Genomic DNA, 20,078 nt, shown 5'->3' with positions numbered 1-20,078 from the left:
AAGATGAAGAAAGTTTAGACCTTCACTATAAGAAATATTGGAGGGAAGGGAAGAAAGAGGGTATTCTAATTGAATGGAATATTAATGTGTATAGAAACAGAGAATGTTCAAGATGATACAGAAACAGAATTTGTCCTGTGACCATATTGGAGGCCTTGTGTAAGAGATAGTATTGGAGAGGTAGGGTTAGAAACATATTCTGACAGTGGGGACAGAGGAGGTGATAATGAATATAAAAAAAATTCTAAATTGAGTGGCTTTCCTCAGAAGCTACTTTTTTTTCTTGAAAATTATGACTTTTTGTGCTATCCTATCCTGAAGAATTACACAGAAGTTCATTTTCTATCTCAGGTATCTCTACCTTGAAAAACATTTTTTAGAATTCAGCTTGATGAATTGTTTAAAAAGGATGTGGAAATATTCACTCATAATTCTCCATATCCATATCTAGTGAGGAACAAGAAATGGAATGAAACTCTTAGGATTAGAGAATCTGTTCTTGCATTCATTCTGGTAGAACAGGGTAGGGAGATTTTTTTCCTACTAAGGGCCATTTGGATATTTATAACATCATTTGCAAGTTATATTTGGTCAAACATTTAATTAACTAATTCCTAAAAGTGCCCAGATTTATTGTTTATTTTGATAGAGAAATCATATAATATTCTGTAAATATATTTTGGGGGCTTTAAATATTTCATGGACAAGAGATCAACTCTTTGACTCTGGTGTCATTTTCATTTGATGTCAAAAAAAGGGAAAAATGAAGACTATGCCTAGGACATAGCTGAGTTAGGATTTGGTAATTCTAGATTTTGTCGGACATTTCATTGAGCAGCACTGGAACAAAGCTAGGATGAGTGGAGCAAAAATAAGGGAGGGGAATCTCAGATTCAGAAAAGGACAGAGAAGAATGAATCCAAAACTTTGGAATAGGATTGATATTGAGCAGACAGTGATGGTTAAGATTTCAGAAACAGAAAAAGATATAAAATGAAGACAATCAAAAATAATAAATAATTTATTGTAACACATATAGCACATACAATAATATATAACAATAATAAATTTCATTAATGCAGCACTTTAACATTTGAGAAGCATTTTCCCTTACCGAAACCCTATGAGTAGCACAATTATTCAGGTGATGGCTTTGAAACAGAAGATCTCTCAGGTCCTTTTTTCCATTCTAAAGCATTGACCTTATTATCTTGGAAGGGGTGTTGCTTACCATTAAACACCTAATTATCATCAAACGGTATCTGGAAGGATTAAAACCTAGTTTTTGCCCTCTAGGACTCTTTCTACCATATTACATTTTCTTTACTAGGGTAAAAATAATAGCCAAAAATTCTCTGAAGAGGAAGAGTTGTACTAATGGATTTTTTTTTGTGAATCTTATTTAAATGCTTTCCAAAGATGATAGTGGAAAGGGCTAATATGTTCTAGAAAAATCTTAGCATTATGGGTTGATATGAGCTCTGTCCCAGCCCCAAGGAAAGTGAACTTCCCAAGGGACTCCCAATTCTACAAATAATATGTCTTCTTCCTTACCCTAAAAATGCTCTAAATTTAGAAGGAAGGGAAACATACTTTTGGATTGGATGGAGAACTCTCTGGACACAGAAATGTTACCCTTGTCACTAATTCTTGGGGTACAATCTGTTCAATATGACTCCTTTTACCATCTTCCCAACCCCTGCATAGTGCTGGGTGCATAGGCTTTCCACAGACACTTGTTAATTAATAAATTGAGTGCTTGACAGGCCTCCATTTATAGCCTTTTGCACATGAAAAATACAGAACAGAGTCATCACAGCAGATTTTGTGGAATTCAGTAATCTTGATAATTGCTTTGACATGACATTTCATTTGGTCTCCACTGGGCAGCAAATCAAACAGATGAAACTACAAGAATAGAGTATATGTGTTTGATAGGGTGGGGAAGGGACATGGGAGGGAGGTCTTGCCCTCAATCTTTTTCTTGTTCTTAAATCTTGTCCTGTTCCCCCACAGTAGTGGGGGAAAAAAGTTTTCTGAATGTTGGCTGAAAATGTCATCATTTTTTTCAATGCTGCAATGGTTCCAGGACATGCAGGAATGAATTGTCTCTCTAAACAGCTTCTGCCTAGGAACATCTCTAGATAAATATACACAAAGCTGCCATAACTTGCTAAAGTTTGTTTCTGAAGTTTTTGGCCTTCCCTGTCCGATCTCTTTGAATGTCCAGGCTTAATATCTAAATTGCAAATGGAACTTCTGATGCCTGGGGCAAGCAGCACAACAGGTTCCTTCTTATTCTTTCAAATATTTATTGTTGGTGGCAGGAGACCTTGAGACACAAACCCCTAAAGAACAAGACATACTATGACTGTGAAATTGCTGCTTCTCATGGAGGAAAAAGGACAAAACCAATCTGAAGAGAAACAAATGAATTAGAACTTTTCTTTTTTGCTAACTAGGTGCTAATTTCAGGAGCTAACTTTATTCAGGTTTCTACCTGGTTAAAGAATAAAACTTCAGTTTAATGCCAACCATTCGGGCAAAATCAGGTGATTCTATCAGTTATTAGTGATAACTCTGCTCTTTGAAGTTAATTTCCTCCTTTTAGATGTCAATGTCCTTCCTAATGTTTCATTCAGAAAAGGAGGTCATATCTCATATATTTCTCCCTGAAGCTTATTAGCAAATGTTATGTGCTGTTCCTCTTTATTTCATTTGTTGTGCTACTAGCTTTCTTCTTTGATTCTCTCCTAAAATAAGGAGCAAGTCAAAGCTACTCAAGCATCTTTCAGGCTAAGATGAGAATATCCAAGATACATGAGGAATTGTAGGATGGATATGGTTGGAACCTTTGAGACACGAATCCTGGTAATTGGTGTGTTGCAATGGTGAGTAGGGATAAGTGTAAGGTAAATCTCAGTAGTTGGCAAATAAAATCTAACCCTTTTTTATCTGCATACCAGTGTATGAAAAAAATGATGATGATAGTGATAGTGATGGTAATGGTGATGGCCAAAGTGGTGGTATGGTGATTTTGAGCTTAGAAGGTTTTACTAGTTGTATCTAGGAATGCAGGAAAAACATAACACTTAATTTAATATCATTTTTTAAATTAATATGCAATCTAGTTTTTTTAAAGAGACAATGAAATATCATGAGGTTTGAAAAAATGTTGAGGAAAAGGTAAGTTAAACATGGTTGTAATTTTCACTCAGACATGTTGAAAGCACATGGGTTATAAGGATGATCATTTTAATTATTTAAAGATAAAGAGCATCATAGGGTAGCTGAGTGGTGCAGTAGATAGAGTACTGGAATGGAAGTCAGGAAGATTCATCTTCCCAAGTTCAAATCTGGCCTCAGACACATACTGTGTTACCCGAGGCAAATCACTTAAGCCTCTTTGTCTCAGTTATCTCATCTATAAAATGAGCTGGAGAAAGAAATAGCAATCATTCTAGTATCTTTGCCATAAAACCTAAATGGAATCACAAAGTCAGACATGACTGAAACAACTGAACAAGAACAACAAATCATCATAGAAGATATCAACATTTCCACTTTTATAGGTATGGGCTATCTCTGATTTACAAACATGAGTTACAAATGAAACTTATGTTAAAATGGTTGCCATAATTACCTTTCTTGCTACCATGCTTTTATTTCTATTCCACAGATCCCAATACAGCTCTAGCTCTTATAGGAGTTATTGTGGATTAAACAAAACAGCAATAAAAAATGGCCTTTTAGATAAACTTGACATTCAAAAGGGGAGAAAAGTGAGAAACTGTAGAAAGTAGAAGCAGGTTATACCTACAGACAATATTGTCCTACTTCCTGAGTGTCTCGTTCCTTAATAGCTGTATATATACATACATACATATATATATATATATGTATATGTATGTATATGCATATCATATATTATATATATGTGTAAGTATGTATATATGTGCATATATCTATGTGTATATATATAGGGTATGCATACACATATATACATAACACATATATACAGTTATGTGCATGTATAGCAATTTTGCATTTGCATTTCAGTTTCGATTAAACTCATTTGGGTTTTTAAAATGTACAAATTTTAGGGTGGATTAGGAATCAAATTCAAATCAATCAACGTTTCTTTGAATTAGTTCGGTCTCATTGTTTTCTTCCTAAGATCTGTCTGAGACCTTGAAAAAATGGAAACCTAGCTTGTAGAGGAAGAGAGGAGTTAATTTTAGTTACGATGGTTGGATAATCATGGCTGGAGTGTATTAGACAGGGGAAGTGTTTAGAGAAACATGAAGGCACAGGGTATCTTGGAGCCAAAGAAGGTAAAGTAGGAGAGTTACAAAAAGTGACCTGGAAGAAATATCACTGAGAGTGTGAGTATGTGTGTGTGTTTGTGGGGGGGGGGGGCTATTTTTCTTTTCTTGCATTAACATGGCATAATAGAGATAATGCTAGACCTGATCAAGACAAACTTTGTTCAAATTCTGCCTCTTCCAAATATTACTGCTTGTGAAATCTTGGGCAAGTTTTTGCATCTCAGTGTTTCTGTCTATCAAATGGGGGGGGGGTGTTGCTTTACAGGTGATCTTTAAGGTACTTCCCAGCTCAAAATTTATGATCCCATTTTTCTGAATTCCATTATGATTTAAATAGAATTTTGTGACTGACCTGTGAATAATTTATGCTAACCATAGTGTTTCTATGAAAAACAAAAAATAATACAAATCCCAAACAATCCATCTATAACAGAATATGATAAAGTCAACTCAAACAACTATGAATATTTATACCTTAGAATTCCAAAAAACACTGCTCAACTCTGTAACTGGTTATTGTTTTGTTGATCATCTAGACTTAAGAAAGGAGAAAATGGCAATATAATACACTCAAAATTAAAAATGTGTCATGTATGTGTAGGTATATACACATGTAGTCATGTGTATATTCATAGTCTCTATATATACAAATAAGTATATATGCATATATGTACACATATATACTGTGTTTTGGATTGCCTGTCATTAAATAATTACCAGCACACCCATCTATAATCCCCAAACCTTGCTCCCCTTATTGTAATGAAGACTGCTTATTCTGTAGAACTAACAAAAGGAAAAGGAAAAAAACAAAACAAAACAGTGGTTTGACTATGTCAAAGGCATGCTAATTACAGTCATTTATGTGAACTACTTGCCATTTAGGCCTAATTACTATACAGTACAAGAACAATTATGTGTATCATTAAATGCGTTTAACTTTGTTGTAACTATGTTGACTAAGACAGTAAACTCTGTAAACATTCAGCATTAGCATAGTATTGCACTACTGATTTTTTATTTCTATTTCTCATTTGATATTTTAAAGAGAAGGAATTTTGGTCAGCACTTTAACACTACACTGCAAGATAATCAAATGAATACTTAATATTTCTTTCTTTTTTTCTTTTGATGATGGAGTATTTGATTTATATTGGGTAAAATTTCCCAAGCCACTACTAACTCTTCCTTTGATTTTTTCACTGTATGGAATTGTCTAATTGGTTTTTCCCTAGGAAAAGGAGAGCAAATAAGAGCTTACTTTAATTGCTAAATGCTAGTGCCTTCCTTCTAAGATTCTAATTTAACTAGAATATAGCTTATTTGTATGTAGTTAGTTGCTTGTATGTTATCTCCCTCATCAGACAGTGAGTTTCTTGAGAATAAGGACTGTCATTTTCTTTTTCCCAGTGTTTGTCACATAGAAGGTGATTAAATAGATGTTGACTTGACTTGTAGCACTTTCATGCTACAAATACTTTCTCACGACAAGTTCAAGTATTATGATCACCATTCTGTAGTTGAGCAAAGTGAATCTCGACTTGCCAAGGTCACATCTCAATATGGATCTGACTCTAGTATACTAATACATAGAACTAGACAGTATATTAGGGAAAAGAAAACTGTCAGAGCATGGAGGAAGGCTAGAATTTAACAGGCTCCTCATTTGAGGAGGTGTCAAATGAGGTTAATCATTTTCAGTCCAATTTTCATGTGGCTTCATTCCTAAAAAACTGCACAATGTGGAGTGAGTACATAGAAAGCTCTATGGAACAGATGAGACCAGGATGATTGAGCATCCCTCTACTTTTTTTCCCATTTATTTTTGTAATAGTACTTGTCACTTTAATAGCATTTTTAATCAGAGTGCCTTAAAGTGCTTTCCAAATAGCTACATTATTCTTATTTTATACACAGTTAAGTGACTCATCCAAGGTCACCAAAATAGCAGCAGAATGTAGAATAATTCACATGCCTGAGATTAAGTGGTAACTGTGGTTTAGTGCAAGAAATCTTTTCCAGGAATCTGGAAAACCCAGGTCTGGTCCTGGTTTTGCTAAAAATATGCTCTGTGACTTGGAGTAAATGGCATAATCTCTCTAGACCTCTTTCTTCATCTCTGAATTGATGAAACTAAACAGTTTCTAAACTTCTTCTCAGTATGAAGAAGCTATCTGATGGCTTTAGCATTTTAAATGCATGATAAAACTTTATTAAGCCAAACCAGTGATTTGAAATCTATTATAATTCCAACAGGAATTAAGCTGCTTTTCCTTTATACAGTCTATGATAAAGGTAATATGTAAACAAGATTGTAAGAGTGACATTTAACCTATTTAAGAAACAGCCTGTTTTGATCACTTAACTGTATTTATTTATATACAAACAATGGACATGCCAATTAATAGCTAACTTTATCTATTCTATTCATCTCTAGAGGATGTATGCTTAACCATTCTTTATTAAACTATTAGTATGTAGGTATGAATACAATAAACTATTTCTTTAAAATAAATGTTTATTCCATCCAAAAGTAATACATTTTGCATAATTCTGAGGCTTTGTTAGCTCAGACCAAGTTCCCCCCCCCAAAGATTTCAAGGCAGACAAGTTTACTGTATCAGGTGTAATAATATAGCAATGACACTAATTTTCATGTTTATGCTGAAAAATATATCTCACCATTTAAAGTAATCTCACTTGTCTCTATGTAGTAAAGTTTTTTCTTTGGATAGATTTACCATTGTAACTGTTCTTGACCCACTTTTTGGGTTTAAGGCATTTCTTCATATAGCTATATTTCAGATTTGGTCTAAGAAGGAAAGACATGATTTTTTCCTTTTTTATATCCTTAGCACTCAGTCCAGTGACTGACACATAGAAAGGACTTCATAAATATTTTTTAATCATTGATTGATTACTATTCACAGGGTATCCTGAAGAACACAAAGAAATATAAGATTAAGGTTTTGCCCTCCAGGAGTTTACAATGCAGTTAAAGTCAAGGCAAAGGGTTTCTTAACATGATATATGGAAATTTGATTTTCTAACATTTTGGCAACTATATATATTAATATAATAAGTATTCTTTGTAATACAATATATTTTATTTACCTTATTTAAAGATATTTCTTCTTGAGGGGGTTCAGTAGGTCACCAAGTTGCCAAAGTAGTCTACTACATAAAAACATGACCTAAGAAATGCATTCAAGAAAGAATACATTATTTCACATATGCATTATATTATATAATCTTGGTGCCCTAATTGGAGGATTGCTGATCCTTATAGTCTAGCTACAGTAAACAGGAAGTTTTCACAAAGAAGGTGAAATTTGAGCTGAGGCTTGAAGGATGGATAGAAAGTTTTAGGTGGCAGTAAGATAGAGACAACATTTCTGTTAAGGAAAGAATAAACAAAGATTGAAGTCAGGGAAGCAAAAATTATATTTAGAAGATATAGAGTATTTTGGTTTTGTTGTAAATAATACCATGTGGATTTAGACATGGAAGTAACCTTTAAGATCATCCTAGCTTTATAGCTAAGGCAATCATTCCTTGAAAGATTAAGAGTTGTCTAAGTTTACATGGGTTTCAAGTAGTAAACTTTCATTTAATCTTAAAGCATTATTTAAGTGCCAGATTATTATTACTATTACTGTACACGATTGTTATTATCATTATTAAGCAATGTTAGAAAGTTAGATTGTGAGAATTAGGAAAAGTTTTTGCTAAGAGAAATGACAGGGTAGCTTATTGAACATATAAAAAAATGTTTTAGGAAATGTAGCCTATTTGGGCATTGCTAGTTTAATTTTAGTTATGACAAGTAAACCAGTTGGAAAACTAGGTGGGTCTACAGATTAACCTGGTGGCAACTGGGGACTAAGAACACCCACTTATTGAAGTTGCTCTGTTGTGAACAGATAAAGAGAGAAATGAGGATGGGAAGAGAAGGGATGAATTTATCTAGGTAGGATGCAGGAAAATGTGTCATAACTTTTGACTGGATATAGAAAGTAAGGGAGAGAAGGTTCTAAGAAAACTGAGTTTATGAGTTATAACTTGAATACAAGATAAAGACTTTTTAAAAATAGAATAGCCAAAAATAATATAAAAATAATAGTGTTAGTCATCAAAGATGTACAGAGAACATGGGTCAAGCTTTTCTTCAGGGGAATGTGTCCCAGAGAAAGCAGAAATCTTAGATCCTATGATTTAATTTTAAGTATTGGGGAATTTTATTATAAGTTTATTTCATCTGCTATCTCTCTCTCTCTCTCTCTCTTTCTCTCTCTCTCTCTCTCTCTCTCTCCTTAGTATTACTTAAAATTCATACATTTCTATTGATTTTAACCAATAAATTATCCAACAAGTAGCATGCTACAAAATACTCATTCAATTCTTTCCTCTGACATTAGCTGTGTGACAACAATTACTTAATCTTTCTGAGCCTCAGGCACCTCACTAAGATTCTAAATTTTATATAATTTGTAGTCTTTGTGAATGAAGAGCATTTCTACCTGAGAAAATGATACATCCTTTACATATGACTGACTCATTCATTCATTCATTCACCCATTCATTTATTTGTTTATCCATTCATTCATATATTTATCTTTTATCCGTCTATCTCTCATCTCTCTGTGTGTCTCTTTCTCTGTCTCTGTTTCTTTGTCTCTGTCTCTCTCTGTCTACCTGTCTCTCTGTTTCTCTGTCTCTCTGTTTCTGTCCCTGTCTCTGTCTGTTTCTCTGTCTCTCTCTGTCTCTCTCTCTCTCTGTTTCTCTCTCTCTGTCTCTCTGTTTCTCTGTCTCTCTCTCTCTGTGTCTCTGTCTCTGTCTCTCTCTGTCTGTCTCTCTCTCTCCCTCCCTTCTTCCCTCCTTCCCTCTCTGTCTCTGTCTCTTTCTCTATCTCAATCTAGATAGCTAGTTGTCATTAAATGCCAAAGGTCTGCTTGCCAAAACATATGAAAAACTCACACAGGGCAAGTGTTCACAGGAAGGTCAAAGGAAGTGATACAAGGACACTCTGAAGCTCACTAAAAGGAATCGATTGTGCAGCATGAGAGACACTGACACAGGACCACTCAACTTGGTGTGTCCTCATCAGAAAGGGTGTTGTACTCTGTGGGCTAGACAGAATTGAAGTAACTCAAAAGAAACATAAAATATATAAGTTTAGAGCACCCATCCCAGGTCTTCACATGGACTATTGGTGCCCAACCTGTGGTAGAGCATTCAGAGTTGATATTGGTTTGATCAGTCACAGTTTGACACACTGTAACTTGCCTCTAATATAGGGATGTTTGTTTTGGTCTTCTTCAATAAGGAAGGCCAAGAACCAACCAACTCACCAATCAACCAACCAACCAACCAACCAGCCAACCAACCAACCAACCAACTAACCAACCATCATCTGTCTGTTTATACTTCCTTTTTAACTGAACATCAACTATATGCAAGGTTCTCTGAAAGCAGAAGAGAAATTTGCAAAACAGATGAAGTTAAAGGAAAACACCATGGAGACAGTGTCATTTTCTTGGAGAAATTTGATTCTTTTTAGCCATTAGGGCCCTCTCCTTCAAATAATATGTAGTTACTTAATTGATTTTTAAAATTTTGTTTCAGTCTTCTATCTCCATTGCCCAACAACATTTTTTTGTGTACAATAATACTTAAATACCTGTTGGATTGACTTGGAAGTGGCTTGTGGAATGAGTTTGGTAAGATAAGTAGGATTTATTCAAGTTGTTTCCTAATCTGGACCTACCCTTTCTTTGTAAAATTTTCCCTTATGATTCTTTTATATAAATCCACCAAACTAGCTAAATGAGGCAGTTATTCAATGTCTCTTGAATAGAATTTATCTTTCTTGATCCCTCCTCATGTGCAAGTCCCTTGAAAACAGATGTAAGACATGGGATTTCTCAAGTTCCTCAGTATCATTCTTAGAACCTGGTACACTGAATCCAATAGCCATTAAGTTAGCATTTCTTTACTGATTAGCAAGCAGACTTGGAGTATTCTAGGTGGCAATCTCATGAAAAAAGAAACAATGGGCAATGGACAAATCACTTACCCTCTCACTGCCCCCAGTAATTGTCTATGGCCATATGTTATAGATGAGCCATTAGTATAATGTAGTGTCAGAAACTCTCATATTAAAAGCTCCCTAATAGATGAAATCACAACTTAGAATTGGTTAGGAAAAATTTGTTTTAAAACTAGCTTTAGTATGTTTACTTTGATGCTTTGAAATGTACCACTAGTTGAAGGTTCCAGAACAAGACATCTTTACTAATATCCTGTTTTTGGATATAACTATGGAATGTAAAATTTCTTTTTGAATATTTACTTAGGTGAGACAGATTTAAAAAAAAAGAAAAAGAAAAAGAAAGAAAATAAATGATAGTTTGGAAGTTAAAAGCTCCTGAGTTGCAACGAGACTTATTCTTACAGAAGAGGAGACACTAATATCATGTCCTAATCTCTGTAGTTCCTGCTAGATAAAGGGACAGGTTTCCATAGAGGAGCATCAACCTACAAATGTCTCCTCTGTTGAGAGCCACTGTGGGAGCTGGTGCTTTTCATTCTGACCTGACTGGCATCAGACATCACCAGATCGATGACATGTACTCCACAAGGGATTGAAGGCCTGGCAGCCAGTTTGATCATAAAGTAAGTATCAATAACTGCAACAATAACCTCAGATCCCCAAACACATTTTCTTTGAATTTCTTTCCAAAGCACTGAGCTTATTCTTTCCTATTTCAAAAGGGATTTAAGTTCACAGAGCAAAAGGGACATTAATTCCACACAAATCAGCTAGCATTCTGTTGGACAGTGTTGGATGGCCCTTTTGTCCTTTACAATGTCACACAATGCTTATAAAAATCTGGAAACTTCAAGCCCACCAGGCCACTGAAAGATAGCTAAATGAATTCTGAACTCCTTTGGATGGAAAGGAAGAAATGCTTCAGAACAAGTATAAAATGGGGAGACTCATATTTGCATGATTTACCTCATTGGTCTGATATGAGGAAAATAATTTGAAAATATTAAAACACCATATAAACCCTGAGTTGCTTCTCAAATATTAAAGAGCTATATAAACTGAGTTATTACTGCTGTGTTTATTAAAATTATTATTATTAGGGGCAGCCAATTGATCAAGTGAATAGAGTGCTGGGCCTGGAGTAGGAAGACCAAAGTTTAAATCCAACTTCAGACACTTAACTAGTTGTGTGACCCTGGGCAAGCCATTTAGCCTTTGTTTACCTCTATTTCCTGTTCTGTATAATGGAACTAATAGTCCCATGTGATCCCAGTTAGGATCAGATGAGATAATAATTATAAAGTATTTCCCAGCATAGTGCATGGAACATACTAATCTCTATAGAAATGTTGGTTATTATTAACAATTATGTGGAAGCAGGGTTGATGGAAAGTTAGATTTGTCATCAAGTCAACCTGAGTTCAAGTCCAAGCTCTGCCATACACTTCCTGGGTGACCCTAGGCAGTTCCCTTAACTCGTCATGGCTGACTGATAACCCTCTCTAAGAATATGCATTGCAAAGAAGGTGTTCATCTGCATTAATGGAAGGAGTTTCCTTATCTGTAAGTTAAAATCCATAAAGTTGAAACCAAAAATTTAGTCTCTATCTTCCTGTTATTAATCACCATGTCAATAGAGAGGAATATGAAAGAATGCTTATAAGCAAGGTGACTCTTGCTAAGTAAATGCATTTTTTGGGGATTGATACAAACAGCCCATCAAAGGGTTGGAGTCCATTATAATTCATAGTGACAGAGAAGGGACATGTGTATGGTTAAGAAGAGTGAAGACATGTGCAGCAGCAGAACTGTTTTTGAACCACTCTGGCTGTAACATTTGGTCAAACTGATCTGTAACAGTCTGTCTACACAGTGGGACACTTGGCAGAGTTCCAGAAATAGGGATATATTACAAAGAAATAGTTAACTTTCTTTTTTTTTCCTCTGGGCTTTCTAAATATCAACAGAATTAATGTCCCAAGCACTAGCCTGCAAGGCAAATTTCATCATTATCCACCTATATTAACTGATCCTTCTCCTCTATAACTGTCTAACTTACCAGATATAATATTGGTCTCAGGCAACTATTTCCAGCACACAAAAGATTGACCCATGGTACCAATGAAATCAGACCCTGGAGGGAAGTTAAGAGTCAGGAATAGAGTACTAAGAATCCTCTAATAGCTTGCCAGAATCAACAAAGGAGTCTATGATCTGCTCTGGACATTAGAAGGAATATCATCCAGAGTGATGTCATCCAGTCACTCACAGAAAATTCAAAACCAAAACATTTGGAGATACTTAGAGCAACAAAATTGTAAAAACTTATCAGTCATTAGTTCAGAGAGATTAAGAGCAAAAACATATAAGGACATGGCATCATGAAACCTGGGGTCAGAGGAAAGCAAATGAAAAAATCATGTTCTTGGGTCAAGTAAGCAGGGATGTCAAATGTGTACTCATATACACATATGGTCACATAGACACAGAAATGCACAAACAAAACACAAAAAAGAAAAACAAATAACAAAAACAGAGTGGGTTAGTGGGTGTGACCAATTTTTTTTTAAAAAGACTAGATTGATTCTTCTATTGAAGCCTCTATGGTTCCAGTTTCATTGAATGACTTTGGTTTAAAGGACCCTTCCCTTGGACTGATGAGTGGACCCTCATATTATTTCATAATAATACCAGACTGAAGGAATTAATTATGTACCTCTATATAATCCAGTTTCTCAGGGATAAAAATAGATTAACTCTATCCAAACTGAGTAGTCTTAGTCCAAGTCATAGGTAGGAAACATTCCCTCAAACATAAGGGAATGGAATCAGATAATTGTGAGAGAGAAGATAGTACAACATGCATAATATTACATTTTCCTGTTATTCTCAAGCTTTTTGGGTGTATAATTAATTATATTCAATTAAATTCATTTCAATTTTGCAAATATTTATTTTGTGCTTCTCATATATAAACACTATGCTGGGAGTTATGCAGAGAATCAAAGTTGAGGTAAGACTATTCTTGTCTACATGGAGCTTATAGTTTAGTGGGATGACATACATAACATAATACATAATTAAATTACATGTACAGTGTAAGTGTACTTAGGCGAGTTAGATGGTACAGTGAATAAAGCACCAGCTCTGAAATCTGACCTTAGACACTTGATACTCATTGTGTGACCTTGGACAAGTCACTTAACCCTGATTGCCTTGCATCCAGCACCATCTCCAATCATCCTGATCCATATCTGACCACTGGACCCAGATGGCTCTGGAGAAGAAAGTGAGGCTGGTGACTTAGCACAGCATTCCATCAGTTACAACTCATATGCATGTCATAGAATCATCTCTCTGATGTCATGTTCTTTTTTTAGAATGAAGGACAAACATCATCACTAGAATGCACTTAAAATAAGTCCATTAGAAAGGTGTAAAATAAAATCCTATGCAAGATTTAAAGGGATAAAAAAATTTCCAAATTTGAATATCAGGGAAACTTTCATTAAGAATGGGTGTATATATAGACAGACTATTGTAGGCATAAATAATAAATCATAAAATGGGAAAAGGAATGACTATGGAAAATCATATGATTTGTTACGAGGTGTCAGAAGGTAGTATAGTTTGGTTGAACTATAGAGTTCTTGGAGGGGGGTAATATGAACTAAGATTAGAAATAAAAGAAAACACCAGATTATGGAGGGTCTTAAATTTCAGCAAATGAATTTTACCCAGGAAAGAAGAGGGAACCAGTGAAAACTGTTAAGTATGAGATAAGTCAGAACTATGTGGAAGGGAGATGCACCCGAAAGTTATCTAAATGATAGATTGGATTTGATGAACTTGGAAGCAATAAATTGGTTATAAGGTTACTGTAATAGTGGAAAGGGTGCTAATGACCCCCTGTATATGCTAGGGAAGTAGGACTTTGAAGACAGGTGAGAGATATGGCATTGAGATGGTAATGACATGACTTAATATCTGCTAATATAGTTGACAAGGGCCAGGCAAAAACTCATGTCATGTGTAATGACCACTGGATGCCATTCTTGTAGTTTCAATATTTAGAATATTAACAGATTGTTGCCCAAGGCAGATCAATTCAGTCAAACATAGAATAATTCAATTGCTATAAATGCAGAATATTAAATAATAATAATAATAATGATAATGATAATGATAATAATAATAATAAATGCAGTCATAAACTTTGGTTGATTCAGTCAGTTTAGTCCAACCCCTATTATTTGGTCTTGTTTGCAAATTCTGTGGTTGATTTAATTATACTCTTTATTCAACATTATATTGACCAGAAAGGGATTTAGATTGGTCATGTTATGAAAATGAGAAAGCAGAATGCTAATGAAAAGGAGAAGAAGAAGGCCTTCAGAATATGGGATAGTAATAAGGTATGCTCTAACCTTTTCTCTCTCTCTCTCTCAGATCCAGAATTATTCCATCACTCCTTAGTATTCCAGAGGAGCAAACTAATTGGTTGGTAATTTTTTTCTGTTCCCATTAGCTTGAGTTCCCACCAGTAAAACTGCCTTCATTGTTAAGGGTAAGTGACTAGTACCACAGCTCCATTCAATCACTTAACATTGATTAAATAAAGCAAGGCAGGAAAAAATTAAAGAATTAACAATGTTCTAGGTACTATATTATATGTTGAGATATAAATAGAGGCAAAGGAAATAAAAATTTTATTCTAAAGAGGCTTACATTCTAATAGGGGAGGACACAAGGAATCTTTAAATAGGGGGAGAAAAGTAAAAATTACTTGTGAATGGGCATAGCATAGAAAAATGGAAAATCAGAAGCAGGTCAAGGAGGGGAGTGGAGATTACCCACTCTGTATCCCTTCAAAAATGGAAGCTCTGGAAGGAGCTTGCCAGTGGGAGAAGAGACCTGGAATAGCAAAAGGCTATTGTAGAGTGAGAAGGACTCAAGTGATCATTTCAAAGATAAGACAAAAACAAATTACAAATGGTTTCTTTAGTATTTTAGGGTATTCTCTCCCTTAGCTTTTTAGATCCTTAATCCCTGGGGGAGTAGAAACTCAAAATTTAGCTAGATTCCTATATAGCAAGATGTGGTCTTATTTATCTGGTATCCTGAAGGTCATTCCTAAAGCTCATTCCTTTTCATTTCTGGGCTTCATTCGAAATTGGTTGTAAAAACTGGTCTAGATTCCTACTTCTGGATTCTCTCAACCTTTTGAAATTCCCATAGTCATGGAGATTCCATTCTTTCTAACTAAAAATAGAAAGTAACAACAAATAGGCCAAGAACTGAGACTTATTCTTGAAAGCCATATGTCTTCAAAACAGGGAATACCATAGAGATCTCTTTACTGCATGGTCTCCCACCAGATGTTTTGTGTGTGAGAGAAGGAAACTGAACTCAGACACAAATGAAATTTTTAATAAATGGTGGAAATTTTTTTCTGGGTCAGCCAATATATCTGGATATGCAGGCAATTGAAAAAGATTCCTTTGGACCATATACTTAAACAACCAAAACTAGACACAGAATATCCACACATACTCCACAGCTTTTGAACTGTACTTCTATTACATGCTATAACAATTCCTCTTGAAGCAAGCTTCTTAGCAATCTTCCTATGAAGAAGTTGCATCAGTTTTCCATTATTTTCCATTTGCAGTTCTGCTGATTTCAACTCCATAAGCAAGATGCTCCTCTTAGGATACTTTGTATCTCCTGACCATGCTGCTTCCTCAACCTTTCATCTCCTTCAGCTTCTTTTCCCCACTCATTGAAGGGCTGGAGGGTGGAGAACTAAATTCTACCCCAAACTTTTCTTTCTAGAAGAAAGAACCTGGAATTTGCATCTTATACCCTTTCCATCTGAAGTTTTAATTGGTTTCAACTCTATTGAACAAGATGCTGACCAGATTACCCCTCTCCCCACCAACTTATAGGTTCTGCACTTGTACCAGATATGAACCCATTACATATGGTATGATCTGTATGTGAAGAATCTATAGTAGAACAAAGATGTAGATTGCACAGGATGAGAAGGCATAGTGCTTTTGATATGTACTAGTGGAACAATAATCTATATATACATGAGAACATTTTAACCACTTTTCTGTAATATCATGGAATACAAGCTATTTACAACTACAATAAACATTTAGATCACTTTGATATCAGGCCTATAGAACATAGGAGAAAAGTAGAGGGAATAATTATCTTGTGTATCTGTGAAATGTAAATAATCAACATGGATCTCTTTGGGTAAATTGAAAAGAGTATTTAAAGACTTCAAGACCTTTAAATTTATTTAAGTTCTTAATTTATCTCTGTAACAAGAAATCTAGGTAAAAGTTGTATGAAAATGGATAAAATCAAAATCCTTTCAACAGATTTCATCAGGTTATGTGGTATGTAAAAATGAAAGTCAGTTCAACATTTATTAAGACACTGTTATGTTTAATGCATCACTGGGGATACAAAACTAACAAAGGATAAATTTGCAATCAAAAGGTAGAAAAAATATAAGTGAAAATGTGATAAATTTAAGAGGAGGTGAGACAGACAAGAAAAACTGGACAGTGATATAGTGGAGAGAACACAGGACCAGGAATAGGAAGACCTGGAATGGAATCCCAGCTGATACTGTTTTGAACCTATGAAAATCTTACAATTACCAAGCTAGTAAGAATCTAATGAAGAATTTGAATTTGAGATCTTCCCAATTCCAAACCTGACACTGTTCACTGAACTACTTAACTGCCTTGTAACTCTTAACCCATCATGTAGCTGGACTATTATCATGAAAAGAGTCTTGGAAACAAGTAGCCAAAGAATTATTTTCATTATCTTGTGGTGTAATGGATAGGGTAACATCTAGTCAAGGTATTCTGGGTTCAAATCCCATCTCTCTCCCTATTTGACCTTTCTCAAGTCTTTTAACCTTTCAGTGTTCAGGCAAGCAAGAGTATATGACTTGTAGAATAGTTGCTTGATCTGTTTTGGTGGATGGAGTTACACCCAGGGAGATCCTACACTGAAAAAAATCACTGGTCTGGATCAACAACCTCCCCCAACCAAACCAAGTAAAAATGAACCAGTTTGTCTGATAGACGTTCCCCCACCCCCATAAAGCTTCTTTAACGTACTACGCCAGGAGTATTGGAATCAGTAGAACCAGGTTCTAATGCTAGTTCATAAGATATGTAGCTGGAAATAGTTCCTTCATTATACTTGTTGGGAAATCTGACCCAGAGAAGTTAAGTGACCTGTTCATGATCAGACAGGCAGGCTGGAAAAGATAAAGACTTGGTACCCAGTTTCTCAGTCTCAAAAAGTCACTGTTCTTGCCACCAATTTGCTGAAAAAATATTGTTATTTCATTCCTTTAAGTCTCACTTTTCTCATTTTCAAGTTAAGAGAGTTGAACTAGCTGGTCTCTGAGACCCCTTCTATTGCTAGAATTACCTGTGAGCCTAGATATGGTGGGATTAATATTAATGAGTTTCAGTTTCAAGGCATGCCAGGACATTTTATCAATGCTAGCTGTTTTCTTATCCTTCCCCAGATTTCCATGCTTTGTGTAGTTCTATGAACTGAGGATTTTCAGACCAGGGAAAAAATATTTTTTCTGAGAGTGGGTCACTACCGCTGAAACAATAAACCAAACACCTCCTTTCTTTTTTGTTTTGTTTTTGTTTTAAAGCTCTTTATAGCCATAATAAATGAAGTTTGATTAAGGGAAAAGAGACTATCTTGGAGTGAATTTCATCCTGTGCAGAAAGCTATGAGCTCTGATGTTTACCAGTGTGTGAATTTGGAAAATTCCACTCATGGTCTTTTTGGAGCCGGCAGATGGGGCTGTTTCTCAGCTTTGTGACAAGGTGCTTAGACAGGAGGCTATCACAGATGCACTACTTGTTTATCAGACTGCTGTTAAATCTTTTCAAAATCTGTAAAGACATTGCAGATCTACTTTTATTTATTTAATTTGTACTTAGAGATAACAAATGGAGTAATCAGCCAAGATGAGGGGTGGGGGTTGTGGATACACAACCTTAATTGTCTTATATAATAAAATTATTTTCCTAATTTCCTTTCTTTTTCTCCCCTCTCCTCTCTCTTTCCCCTCTCCTTCTCCCTCACCTCTCCTCCTACACAAGACGAGCCCACAAAACGAGGGCTCAGCTGTGGCACGGAAAGGTGATGAAGTCCAGCTTCTGTAGCTTAGGATAGCAGCTGTTTGGGCTCAGAGGCAAATATATATTTCTCTTCAGCATCTAGATCGCTGAGAAGAATTGAAAATACTCCTTGCTTTTGGGCTGACCATGCCACCAGATGCCTGTGTGACTGTGATCAGTCACCCCACCTCTCTGGTTTTGTTTCTTTATCAATAGAAATTAAGAAATTTCAGTGCTCTAATTCAATAATATACTAAGCTTTCCTTCTTATAATTAAAAGGAGCTTTTGCAGGACTCAATACAAAGCCATGTACCATACTGTCATTGTGCTATCCAAGAGATTTCAGACTTGATTCCCTTTTGTACTATCCACTCACCCCTTCCCTCATCCTCCACCTTAGACTCCACTTCCTATTATTCCTTTAATCTTTTGTTCCTCTATTGAGATTTCAGCATCTCTAGGAAAAGAAACTAAGATTTAGATAGTAGATCTGAGCTATATTATAAATTTAAAACATGAATCCAAGTGGAGTTTGAGTCTGCTGTTACTGATTTCTTAGTGAAGGAAGTGACTAAACTTTGATTCACTTCTCTGTGTCAGACCTGTCTCTGTTCCCACATCTTAGAAGCTTCCTTCTATCCTGGTGCCCAGAATAGCAATGGTAATCCTCTTGAGTGGTATTCTATCCACCTCCCTTCCTCTTTCCTGGAAAACTTATCTCTTCTGTGTTTCATTCTTCCTAGGATCTTGTACTCTGTCTTCCCCATTACAGGTATCTGAAAAACTAGATAATGCTACTGGTATAATGTAATGAGTGCCCCTGTCTTCAATTTTCAATTTTTCTTTTAGTTTTAACATTTCCTCCAAATGTCCTTTCAGTGAGGATCTTGAGGAAATGTTGGTTAAGTTAACAGTTGACCTTGGCTAGATAAGGTAAAGGAAAGGAAATATCTGCCTTTTTCCAGTCCATGTTGACAAAGTATGTTGTGAAATGGTTAAGTTCATTCTCTCAGCATGTCCTATAAACCAATGGGTTGCTGCTGTTATTATTCTGATAGAGGAGATGAATGGTTTGGATGTCATACTAATCAAAAGACTTAGGACTTAAGAAGGAAGCAGCACTTTATCCCAACAAATGCCTCTGATTTTAGACCCAGGAGGACTAGGATTATTTTGGGGGGAGCATAGGAGAAGCCTAAGCCTCTAGGGGATTAAATTTTCTTATTATTTTTTTGTTCATTATTCACCTATCCTGAAATTTTGGGGAAAATCTCTTAAGCTTAGGTTTGGTTGAGGATTCAGATCTCCCCAAAAGGGATTAATGAGTTCTCTTTGAGATTTGTACAGGTACTAACTGATCCACAAAAGAAACATGTAAAACAGAAACAGATTCATAAGCAAGAACTAATAAACACTTAAAAATGAAACTAACTTCTCACAAAGGAATTGCGGGAGTCCATCATTAGATACAAAAACACATGTTATTCAGCACATCTATTGTATTCTCCTAGAAG

Source organism: Macrotis lagotis, chromosome X (genome assembly GCF_037893015.1).
Source record: "Macrotis lagotis isolate mMagLag1 chromosome X, bilby.v1.9.chrom.fasta, whole genome shotgun sequence".
In the NCBI taxonomy this organism is placed as follows: Eukaryota; Metazoa; Chordata; class Mammalia; order Peramelemorphia; family Peramelidae; genus Macrotis; species Macrotis lagotis.
This window is presented reverse-complemented; position numbering follows the sequence as displayed.